Source organism: Aquarana catesbeiana, linkage group LG05, assembly GCF_042186555.1.
Source record: "Aquarana catesbeiana isolate 2022-GZ linkage group LG05, ASM4218655v1, whole genome shotgun sequence".
Taxonomy (NCBI): Eukaryota; Metazoa; Chordata; class Amphibia; order Anura; family Ranidae; genus Aquarana; species Aquarana catesbeiana.
In genome coordinates this window covers 451,525,405-451,538,101 of record NC_133328.1, presented here as the reverse complement: position 1 = coordinate 451,538,101, position 12,697 = coordinate 451,525,405, and positions in this window count along the sequence as shown.

Sequence of the window (12,697 nt, the reverse complement as noted above, 5' to 3'; positions counted from 1 at the left end):
CTGCTGAGGAATAAAAAAAAACGAACCTCCTCTGATGCTGCAATGGGGCAGATGACGTCATTCAAAGACCCAGCCCTTGTGACTTCACCGCCCAGGGCATGATGGGTCAGTGAGGTCACAAGGGGGCAGGGTCTCTGGATAATGTCATCCGGTGGCCACACCCCATAGTTATATATGAACTGTGCGCTATGGAAGCAGACAGATCGGCTGGCATCGAAGGAGGGTCGTTATTTTCATGTTCAGCGGGTCCGTGGCAGGAGTGGCGGTGGAGAAAGACTGGAGGACGAAGCGGGGGAAGGATAAGCCTGAGGAAGGTGGAGGAAGAAGTGTGGGAAAGAAGGAGACATTTTTAATAAAGAAATTGTCTTTTGTCACATTTCATTACTTTTTTTGGTGAATGGGTAGGAGTACAATGTACCTGATACCCATTCACATGGGGGGGTGGGATCTGGGGGCCCCCTTGTTAAAGGGGGCTTTTAGATTCTGATAAGCCCCCCCGCCCACAGACCCCCACAACCAACAAGCAAGGGTTGCGGGGATGAGGCCCTTGTCCACATCAACATGGGGACAAGGTGCTTTGGGGGGACCCCAAAGCACCCTCCCCATGTTGAAGGCAAGCGGCCTGGTATGGTTCAGGAGGGGGGGCGCTCACTTGTCCCACCCCTTTCCTGGCCTGCCATGGCTGCTTGCTCAGATAAGGATCTGGTATGGATTTTAGGGGGGCCCACCCTATTTTTTTTTTTTAATTTTGGCACAGGGTTCCCCTTAAAATCCATACCAGACCCGAAGAGCCTGGTATGAATTTTGGGGGGGATCCCACGTCACTTTTTTAAAAAAAATTGGCGTGAGGTTCCTCTTAAAGTCGATACCAGATCTAAAGGGCCTGGTATGCACTGGGGGGGGGGGGGGGGGGGGGGACCCTACGTAATTTTTTTCCTTGATTTTTGAATAGCTGGATTTTTGGAATTCCACACCATAATATTATTGAATAATTACATACCATTGCATGCATTTGATGAGTTAAAATGATGGAATAACCCAAACTGATGTGCATTCGCTAATCATGAGTACAATGCACATTTTCAGGAGGTGATATCATTGGTGGGATTCGAACCTTTGAAGGTAGCAGGGCATACCACTATGCTACGGAGCTGAGCACAATCATACATAGAAAATACAATTACTAATGTTTGATTCTTTTCTTTCTATATAATAATGTTTTGCATTTGAGGCATTATTATTATGGTGCCAACCATGCTCATGTGGCATTCGCTATTGGTAGAGATGAGCCGAACACCCCCCGGTTCAGTTTACACCAAAACTTGCAAACAGGCAAAATATGTGTGCGATCACACAAACCCTGTTAAATCCTATGGGACACAAACGTGAAAAATCAAAAGTGCCCATTTTAATGGCTTATATGATGTTATTGCCATAAAAAGTGTATGGGGACCTGGGTCCTGCCCCAGGGGACATGTATCAATGCAAAAAAAGTTTTAAAAATGGGTGTTTTTTCAGGAGCAGTGATTTTAATAATGCTTAAAATATCATGCCGGGGCGCGGGGGGGGGGGGGGGGGGGGTTTGTCTCCTTGGTCTGCCTGTAAAGTAACGCATCTTTCCCGTGTTTATAACAGTACCACAGCAAAATTACATTTCTAAAGGAAAAAATGTAATTAAAAACTGCTTACAGCTGTAATGTATTGTCAGATTTCGGCAATATAGATAAAAATCATTGAAAAAAATGGCGTGAGTTCCCCCCCCAGTCCATTACCAGACCCTTTGGGTCTGGTATGAATATTAAGGGGAACCCTGTGTCAAAATTTTAAAAAAAGTCATGGGGCCGGCAGGTCAGGAAAGGGAGGGGTCGAGCGAGCCCCCCCCTCCTGAACCATACCAGGCCACATGCCCTCAACATGGGGAGGGTGCTTTGATTTGGGATAAGCCCCCCCACCCACAGACCCCCACAACCACTGGGCAAGTGTTGTGGGGATGAGGCCCTTGTCCTCATCAACTTGGGGGCAAGGTGCTTTGGGGGGGGCAGAGCCCCCCTCCCTCAAAGCACCCACCCTCCCCATGTTGAGGGCATGTGGCCTGGCATGGTTCAGGAGGGGGGGAAGTTCCCCTCAATTTCCTGACCTGCCAGACTGCTTGCTTGGATAAGGGTCTGGTATGGATTTTGGGGGGAACCCCACGCCATTTTTTAAAATCTTGGCATGGGGGGTCCCCTTTGAATCCATACTAGACCCCAAGGGCCTGGTATAGACCTGGGGGGGAACCCCACGCAGTTCTTTTTGCGATTATTTTTTGCCGGCATTTTTTTTTTCTTGCAGTGGGGAACCTGCTGACAGCTGATGACTCATTGGTTGATAAGGACGCGGTGGCTGGCTTCCCGGCCTCCCGGTTAGCAACCAGCTATATACAGTGTTAAAATAAGTACCGCAAAACACATCAAAAATCGCATCACAAATGCAACAGTTGCGTTTCTGGTGCGGTTCCATTGAAATCTATTACCTGCAAATCGCGGGAAAAAAGTCCCCGACCATTTCCAAAAACACACTGGCCGCAAAACGCATTGATGTGAACTAGTACCATAGGAAACCATGTTAAATGGACTGTAGAGAATTTCTGCAAACTGCAAAACGCACTAAAAATGCATATGTGTGAACCCAGGGTGAGGGACGGTTCACAATGGAGCAATGAGGGAACCCTGCTAATCCAGTGCAGGTTCCCGCATTGCATACAACTCGCAGGCAGTTCACACTGCCATATGCGAACTGCTGGGACTGTCAGTAGAAAGCCAATGACACCCCCAAATCAGTTTGCATATCGCAGAGCGAACTGCAAATTCAGACAGGAATCGGATCATATGGGTGTGAACACCCATGCCATCCAATTCTGCTGCGGATAAAAAAAGGGTCCTGTGTGAGTTTGGTCTGAATGCGATGCGAATTCAGCCATACAATCTGTATGGCTGAGTTTGGATCACACAGACATCGAATGTGATTTGCAGTGCGGGCATATCACATCCGATGTTGGACAGCACAGCAGTGTGAACCGGCCCTAAGGCCCCTTTCACACTTGTGCGACTTGTCCTGCGACTCCTGTGTTCATAGACCTCAAGATTACACAGGCATTGCATAAAATCGCATCAAATTTGTGGCAAAAAGCGCTGCAAAATCGTGGGACTTTCAGGTTGTACAAGTGTGAAAGGGGCTTTATGGACCTCAAGTTGCATGAAAAGTCGGCCAAGTGTGAAAAGAACCTAATGATATTCATTGATAACACCTTTGAATTAGGCCCCATTTGCACTTGTGCGACCAATGCCTGTGTAATCTTGCGGTATATGGACCTCAAGTCGCATCAACGTCAAACCAAAGTAGTGCAGGGACAATTTTGACCCACTTGCAGGATGCAAAAGTGAGAATAGGGCCTAATTCAAAGGTATTATCCATGAATCTCATTCACACTGCTGCAGCCTGAAAGCCATACTATTTTGCTGCTGCAACTTGGTCCCAACTTTTGGGATGCCTGTGTGATATTGCGCCCTATGTACCTCAAGTCACATGAAAGTTACACCAAAGTAGTACAGGGACTACTTTTAAGTTGTTGCAACTTGAAGTATCACACATATGAATTGTTATCATTGAGAATCATGGGGTACAACTTGTCATGCAACTCGGAGGTCCAAATTTGCTGGAAAAGTGAAACAAATCATATATATATTTTAATAGAAAGGGGCTCTCATCTTTATTTGCATAGTCCTTACTGATTTACATCAGCAGAAAAAATGCAGGAAGTGATGTGTGCACATGGGCCAGAAGCAAATGTGTGGTGATGCCAAATAAACAAATCAATGAACCCCACCCACACAAATCTAACTACCACATCCACCCCCACATTGAGTAAGCACAAGTACATATCCTACACTTACCCGGAAAATGAGCAGCACCTCCTCTTTGCTAAAGAGGGACCTCGCCATGTCCACTTAGATGGAGTTCCTGACCAGCACAGGAACTTCCGGGTGACTACAATGACTCATTTCCAGGTCAGGTGAAACCATGCTCTTTTGATTGCAGCTGCGAATATTTGATCGCAACCATGATTAGAATTTTTTATTTTAGTTTATTTACAGATATGCAAATCTGTATTTCTACATATAGCAATATTTGAAAGCAAACTTAAGAGAGTTTGATAAGACATGGTGTCCCTGGGATTGCAGCAGGTGAATTACAAGACAAAGGCCTAGTTTGAGCCCGGGTTCACACTGACAGCGGGAATGAAATCGTGCAAGTTCAGCTGAATTAACACGATTTTATTCCGCATGTCGGTCCCGGGGGGAATTTCAGAGACATCTGTGCAGGTTTCTGTACAGATGTCAATAAAAATCACACCCCAAAGTCACCAAAAGTAGTACAGAAACTACTTTTGGAAATTGCGTCACCGCACTGATTAGAACCATGCAATTGCTGCCGATTTGGAATGCGATTTGACATGTCAAATCGCACCAATGTGAACCAGGGCTGACACATACAACACTGAATATCCACCAGCTGAATTCATTACCTGCAATTCTCCACAGCTGTTATATACAAAGATTCCACCTAAACACCTTTATAATTTACTTCCAGGTGTGCTGAAGAGATTAGGCTTTTTGGTGCACAAATATATCTTATAATTTCTATGGGTATAAGTAAGATATTGCATTTTCCCAAACCTAATTTAAAAGAAGAAAGAGCAAAACAATTAGCAATTGGATTTTAAGGGCCCTGCTCATAGGAGCTTACAATCTAAAATTTGTCTAAACCTTAGAGTGGACACAGCTTTACTTTCAGTGTATAACGGGCAACACATTGCATAGTACAACTACTCACCCACCAACCCACATCACATTTTTATCTGCAAGATAATTGAAACATACTTAACAGTCATTATTCTTACAAAGCATTCCAACATAATATTAAAAAAGGCACATATTCAAACTATAACACCCACCACCACTCCACAATCCACACACATACATTGGTAACCACGTTCCGCTGGAAGCTGCATTTCTGTGTACATGATTAAGCAATGAGATCAAAGGTCATCAGATGCTCCCAAACCATGAATGCCTGGTCAGGCAGGAACACTACTCACACAACATTAATAAAAAACGAAATCTGTTGCGCTTAATATGATGTAAAATAAAAGTTGCTGACACAAAAAATTGCTGGATACAATTAAAAGGATATTAAGAGGAATGGTGCAGTGCTAGAAATTAAATATTAATGTCCCAATAAAAGCTAAACAAAGTCCTCTTCATCCGAAGGAAATGGTAACACTATTTAGCAAGATCCATAATGAAAGGACACTCAAAAGGGAGATGTAAACACCATCACCAACACCCAAACAAACTGACCCTTACCATCAGTGTATGGGTTATACACGTGTGTGGAAAACAGATAGCAAGAGGCAATCTTCCTGGGATAGACCAACAATCCTCCAGTGGAGTAGCATAAACATATTAATTCCCCTCTGAACTAAATGGAAGGCTTAATGTCTCCTCCTTGTGACAGGTTTAAGAACCAAGTATAGTCCAGTGGATGTATGCGCCTCAACAATCGTGATATATGGGGAGTAAAGAGAAAAACGCTCATTACGCAAATTCCATCAACAAGCTTATTTTATTGTATAAAGGTAAAAGCCACTCACATTTAGTAAGAAGGTATAAAGCAGAAAGAAGCGTCCAGCGCTTCTATCCACAAAGATGGCCGTCGTGTCACCGTCCAACCGCGTCCTGCATCGCCAATCTCTGGGGACCTGAACAATGGGGGATACTGCGCAACCGCGACAACGAGTGTCTTCAGCGCTCGTATGCCGCCCTGTTCACACATGAAGTTGGGGGCGGAGCATTTGGTCCCTTCCCCCCTCAAGGGTATAATTGCTGCCTGACATGGCAGTTTTTTTCACTCACATCATGAGTTCACACACACCAGCTGCACTTCCACGAGGGTATGGTCTCACATTACACCCAGGTAAATCGTGTTGCTTTTTAGCTTAGTTGATATTTCAGCACGTTTGTTTTTTCCTTCAACCCCCACTTTATTCCACACAATGTGCAATTGCACACCACTTTGCCAAACATTATTTTTTTACTCTGTAATGTTTTATATCCATGCCCTTCTAGTCTCCCAGCATGTACCAGCACTTACTTCATGCTGGTCCCTATACATTTTATATTTATGTGAAACACTGCAGGAAGCTCACCTGCATATGCAGGGTCCTTCTGATATATATATATATATATATATATATATATATATATATATATACACTATTTTTGCAACATGCATACCCAACACTGCAGGAAGTTCACCTATCACCGCAGGGTCTTTCTTATATACACATATTTTTTTTACCATCTTTGCAGTTCATGATCATGAACAAGGGGAGATCTCTAGGGACACTTGCACTTATACCTACCAAAGCCGTGTCGGTGCTCTGGTTGTTCCCCTGTTGGGGTTACCCTTTGCTCTGCCTCCTCAGATCCCGTGCTGGATGTTTGTTGCTGCCGCCGCCCATGGAATCAGCGACTGATGGCCTGGCCCAGCCCATTGGTGAGTATGGGGTCCCACAGTCTGACCCCGATAATTACTCACCTCCCTGCCTATTTGATGCAACATACACTCATTGATTTGATTTACTACTTGTATTACAGATTTAACAAAGAATTTACCCCTGAAGAGCGAGCACGGTCTCGCGAAACGTCGTCGGGTACTACTGATGCTTGCACATTTCTCTGATGTTTGTATATTGGTATACACTCTTTTACCATGTATGTGGATTGTCCTATGTTCACATTGTATGCATATTTTATCGACCTGCATTTATTGCTGTTGTGTTTTAGATGCGCAACAATTGTAATCTATTTTTTTACTTCCATGATGTTTTTTGACTTACCATATTCACCTCACTCAAAGTTCCAGGGCGAACTCCGTGTATACATGTATTGAATGAATGAGTGACTTGTATAGCGCTACCTATGCGAACTGAATCGCCTCAGGGCGCTTTTGCCGCCGGTGTCCATCTGCGGTATAGTGCGGTCCTTTACCCCATGGGGTCCCGACGCGCTTACAAACTGAATTAGGGATGGAGGTGATGTTGGGGTGACACCAGACCTTGTATCATTTATGCATCTCTGTGGTGTGAACCAGCCCTAAGTCCATAGCCATGCCAGTGTCACAAGCAATATACAATATATTGTCCTAAGTATTGGGACATATGCCTTTATACGCCCATGAACTGAAATGGCATCCCAGACTTAGTCCGTAGGGTTCAATATTGATTTGGCCCAGCCTTTGCAGCTATAACAGCTTCAACTCTTCTGGGAAGGCTGTCCACAAAGTTTTGGAGTGTGTCTATGGGAATGTTTGACCATTCTTCTAGAAGTGTGTTTGTAAGGTCAGGCACTGATATTGGATGAGAAGGCTTGGCTTAGAGTCTCTGCTCTAATTCATCCACAAGGTTTTCTGTTGTGTTGAGGTTAGGACTCTGTGCAGGCCAGTCAAGTTCCTCCACCCCAAACTCACTCATCCATGTCTTTATAGACCCTGCTTTGTGCACTGGTCCAAATCATTTGGCGAAGGGGGGATTATGATGTGGGGTTGCTTTTCAGGGGTTGGGCTTGGCCTCTTAGTTCCAGTGAAGGGAACTTTTAAGGCGTCAGCATACCAAGACATTTTGGACAACTTCATGCTCCCAACTTTGTGGGAACAGTTTGGGGATGGCCCCTTCCTGTTCCAAAATGACTGCACACCAGTGCACAAAGCAAGGTCCATAAAGACATGGGTGAGGGAGTTTGGGGTGGAGGAACTTGACTGGTCTGCACAGAGTCCTGACCTCAACCCGATAGAACACCTTTTGGCTGAATTAGAGCAGAGACTGCGAGCCAGGCCTTCTCATCCAAAATCAGTGCCTGGCCTCACAAATGCGCTTCTGGAAGAATGGTCAAACATTCCCATAGACACACTAAACCTTGTGGACAGCTTTCGTAGAAGCTGTTATAGCTGCAAAGGGTGGGCCAAATAAAATTTTAACCCTACGGACTAAGACTGGGCTGCCATTAAAGTACATGTGTGTGTAAAGACAGGTGTCCCAATACTTTTGTCTAGAAAATGTATCTGGCAAGATTTACAATGGTGGTGGAACCCTCCTACACATAAATACTACATTTAGACATAATTTTAGGACCTGAGTCAGGAGTCAAGAAGAACACCGAAGGAAGACCAGAAGAAGAAGCGGGGAAAGAAGAAGACATTAATAAAATAATTGTTAAAAACCGTCTATTGTCTTTTTCAACATTTTTGACACTTTTTTTTGTGAAATGGTAAGGGTACATTCGTACCCCATTACCAATTCACATAGGGGGTCCCCTTGTTAAAGGGCTTCCAGATTCCAATAAGTCCCCAGCCCCCCCACAACCACCAGGCAAAGGTTGTGGGGATGAGGCCCTTTTCCCCATCAACATTGGGACAAGGTGCTTTGGGGGGGCTACCCCAAAGCACCCTCCCAATGTTGAGGGCATGTGGCCTGGTACGGTTCAGGAGGGGGGGCGCTCTCTCTCATACCAGGAGGGTCTGGTATGGATTTTTGGGGGGACACCACGCCAAAATTAAAAAAATGGCATGGGGTCCCCCCAAAAATCCATACCAGACCTGAAGGGGTATGAATACTTTTTCAAGGCACTGTATATATGTGATTCTGCAGAGGAGAGCTGCCTTGTAGCAGTAAATCTGCAATGGGGCGGACAGCAAGTGGTTAAATCAATTCCTTTGTGTCTGGGAAGAGGACCCTGTGTCATAGGTGCAATGGGGTTGATTTACTAAAGCAAAGTCTGGTGCAGCTGCGCATGGTAGCCAATCAGCTTCCAGGTTTTATTGTCAAAGCTTAATGGAACGAGCTGAAGTTAGAAGCAATTGGTTACCACGCACAGCTGCACCAGATTCTGAGTGCTTCCATTTTAGTAAATCAACCCTGATATCTCTAATAGGGATGGGCTTTATGTTCGGGTCGAGCATGAGTTCGACTCGAACATTGGCTGTTCGCCCGTTCGCCGAACAACGAACAATTTGGGGTGTTCGAGGCAAATTCGAAAGCCGCGGAACACCCTTTGGGAGTCTATGGGAGAAATCAAAAGTGCTAATTTTAAAGGCTGATATGCATGGTATTGTCTTAAAAAGTGTTTTGGGACCTGGGTCCTGCCCCAGGGGCTATGTATCAATGCAAAAAAAAGTTTTAAAAACGGCCGTTTTTTCGGGAGCAGTGATTTTAATAATGCTTAAAGTGAAACAATAAAAGTGTAATATTCCTTTAAATTTTGTACCTGGGGGGTGTCTATAGTATGCCTGTAAAGGGGCGCATGTTTCTCGTGTTTAGAACAGTCTGACAGTAAAATGACATTTCTAAAGGAAAAAAAGTCATGTAAAACTAGCGCTAGCGCCGGCTATAATGAATTGTCAGTCCGGCAATACACATAAAAGTTCATTGATTAAAATGGCATGGAATTTCCCCACAGGGGAACCCCGCGCCAAAATTAAAAAAAAAAATGGTGTGGGGGTCCCCCTCAAAATCCATACCAGACCCTTCAGGTCTGGTATGGATTTTAAAGGGAACCCTGCACCAAAATAAAAAAAAATGGCGTGGGGTCCCAAAGCACCTTGTCCCCATGTTGATGGCGAGAAGGGCCTCATTCCCACAACCCTTGCCCAGTGGTTGTGGGGGCCTGCGATTGGGGGGCTTATTAGAATCTGGAAGCCCCCTTTAACAAGGCGACTCCCAGATCCCGGCCCCCCCTGTGTCAATTGGTAATGGGGTACAAATGTACCCCTTCCATTTCACAAAAAAAGTGTCAAAAAGATTAAAAAACATAAGAGACTGTTTTTGACAAGTCCTTTTTTAACTTCTTCTTCTTTCATCTTCTTTCTTCTGGTCTTCCTTTGGTGTTCTTCTTCTTTCTCCATCTTCTTCTTCCTCTGCTCTTCTCGTTCCGCATTTGCCTCCGGCTTCTCCTCCGCTCCATCTGCATGATCAGCCTCAGTGAGTGTCTTCCGCCGTGTGACGCTTTGGTTCTTGTGACACTTCTTATATAACGCACGCACGGGGACTTCACGGGGACTTCCCTCTGGCTTTCCCCATGTTGTCAGAGGGGGGCGGGGTCACCCATTTACGTAACTGGGTGACCCCGCCCCCCTCTGGGAAGATGCGGGATGAGAAGAGTGGATGAAGAAGAAGATGGAGAAGAAGAAGATGGAGGAAGAAGAAGAACACCGAAGGAAGACCAGAAGATAGAAGATGAAAGACGAAGAAATTAATAAAGGACTTGTCAAAAACCGTCTCTTGTGTTTTTTAACCTTTTTGACACTTTTTTTGTGAAATGGTAGGGGTAAATTTGTACCCCATTACCAATTCACATGGGGGGCTGGGATCTGGGGGCTTCCAGATTCCGATAAGTCCCCTGCCTGCAGACCCCCACAACCACCGGGCAAGGGTTGTGAGGATGAGGCCCTTCTCCCAATCAACATGGGGACAAGGTGCTTTGGGGCGTTACCCCAAAGCACCCTCCCAATGTTGAGGGCATGTGGCCGGGTATGGTTCAGGAGGGGGGGCGCTCTCTCGTCCCCCCTTCTTTTCCTGTGGCCTGCCAGGTTGCGTGCTTGGATAAGGGTCTGGTATGGATTTTTGGGGGGACCCCATGCCATTTTTTTAATTTTGGCGTGGGGTTTCACCTTAAAATCCATACCAGACCTGAAGGGTCTGGTATTGATTTTGTGGGGGACCCCGTGCCATTTTTTTTTACCAGATTCCATACCTGAATTTAGGGGGACACCCACACATTTTTTTTTTTTTTTAAATTTTGGTTCGGGGTTCCGATGAACTTTTCAGTGTACTTTTATGTGTATTGCCGGACCGACAATTCATTATAGCCGGTGCTAGCGATAGTAGTTTTACATGACTTTTTTTCCTTTAGAAATGTCGTTTTGCTGTCAGACTGTTCTAAACACGGGAAACATGCGCCCCTTTACAGGCATACTATAAACACCCCCCAGGTATGAAATTTAAAGGAATATTACACTTTTATTGTTTCACTTTGAGCATGATTAAAATCACTGCTCCAGAAAAATGTCCTTTTTTAAAACTTCCTTTTGCATTGATACATGTCCCCTGGGGTAGGACCCAGGTCCCCAAACACTTTTTATGACAATGACTTATAAGCCTTTAAAATGAGCACTTTTGATTATTCATGTTCGTGTCCCATAGACTTTAACAGTGTTCGCGTGTTTGAACAAATTTTTTGCCTGTTCGCATGTTCTGGATGCAAACCGAATCGGGGGGTGTTCGGCTCATCCCTTATCTCTAAATGGCATCAACTTCTTTCTGAAAGCAAATAGATTAGGCTCCCCTTCACCACCTTAGTACTAAGCCACATTCCCTTATATTCAGCTGTCACAAAACAGAGTCTCCATTGGCTACTAAGGTTTTGCTTTTTGACAACAGGAAGACCAGTTAGCTGATTGGTTGGATCCTCTGTCAGGTTTATAGTGCTGTTTCTGTATTAATTAGAGAAACGTTTTGTCACTTTCTGTGTGGCCACTGAGTACAGATAGAGATTAAACTTTAAAAAAATAAAAATAAACATGAAGAAGGGCGAAAATCTCTGCCAGCTTTTTATTGCCATCTCTAATACTGTTGAGAGGATCTTCTCACTTCTAATGTGGTCAACTGGACATGAGGTGAGTGAGAATCTCCCCAATAGGACACAGACAGCAATAAATCAGATGTTTTTGCCCTTCCACACTGCACAAAAAATGTTTTGGCTGCAGTTGGGCTTTAAGTTCATATGATGACAAGATTTGTATAAAATAAATCATTCTTGCACATTATGAATTAATGCGAGAAAATCTTTTTCCTATACATGGATAAAAATAGAAATCCTAAATTCCTGCAGAAACTGTGAAGGCCAAGGGTACAAACCAGCTCTAGGACAAGGTCATCTACCGCCCAGGGCAAAGATGCCAAACAGCATCCCCTCCAAAAAATTTCAGCACTAATCTGCATGATTACCCCAAGCATAATTTGTCTCTGCAAGCCGAAATTCTCCCTAAACAAAAATTTCCCCTCTTTCAAAAATGTTCCCCTCTTTCAGCCAGCTTGTAGGTAAGCTCTCTCTATGTAGCGCCCCCACCTCATATGATACAACAGTACCCAGGACAGCTACCCCTCTTGCCCACCCCTGGTTCTGGCCCTGGTACACACAATCATTGAGTAATAAATGTACAGGATTCAAGAGTTATATACCGCCAGGATCAAGTATAACTGCCTTACCGAAGCTTTGTGACCATGACACATTCTTCAACTCCTTAAATGTTGAGCTGTGGAGGAATGAAAGATTTTATATCTGTCTCACCAGCCCCCTGCACTTGAGTGGGGCCCAAGGGGTTTGGATACTTTTCTATTTGCAGACAGCCAGCCTACAATGAAAACCTCAGCCACTGAATTGCAGAAAAATAATTTGCATGTCTGCTGATACTACCTGGTTACTACCTGAACTTTTAGCATGTTCAGATGATTCCTAACCCATTTTCCCTATTCCAGCAAAGCTATAGGAAAATGCTGCACTAGAAGTAATTTTTATGTGCAGTTCTACATATTAAGAGGCAA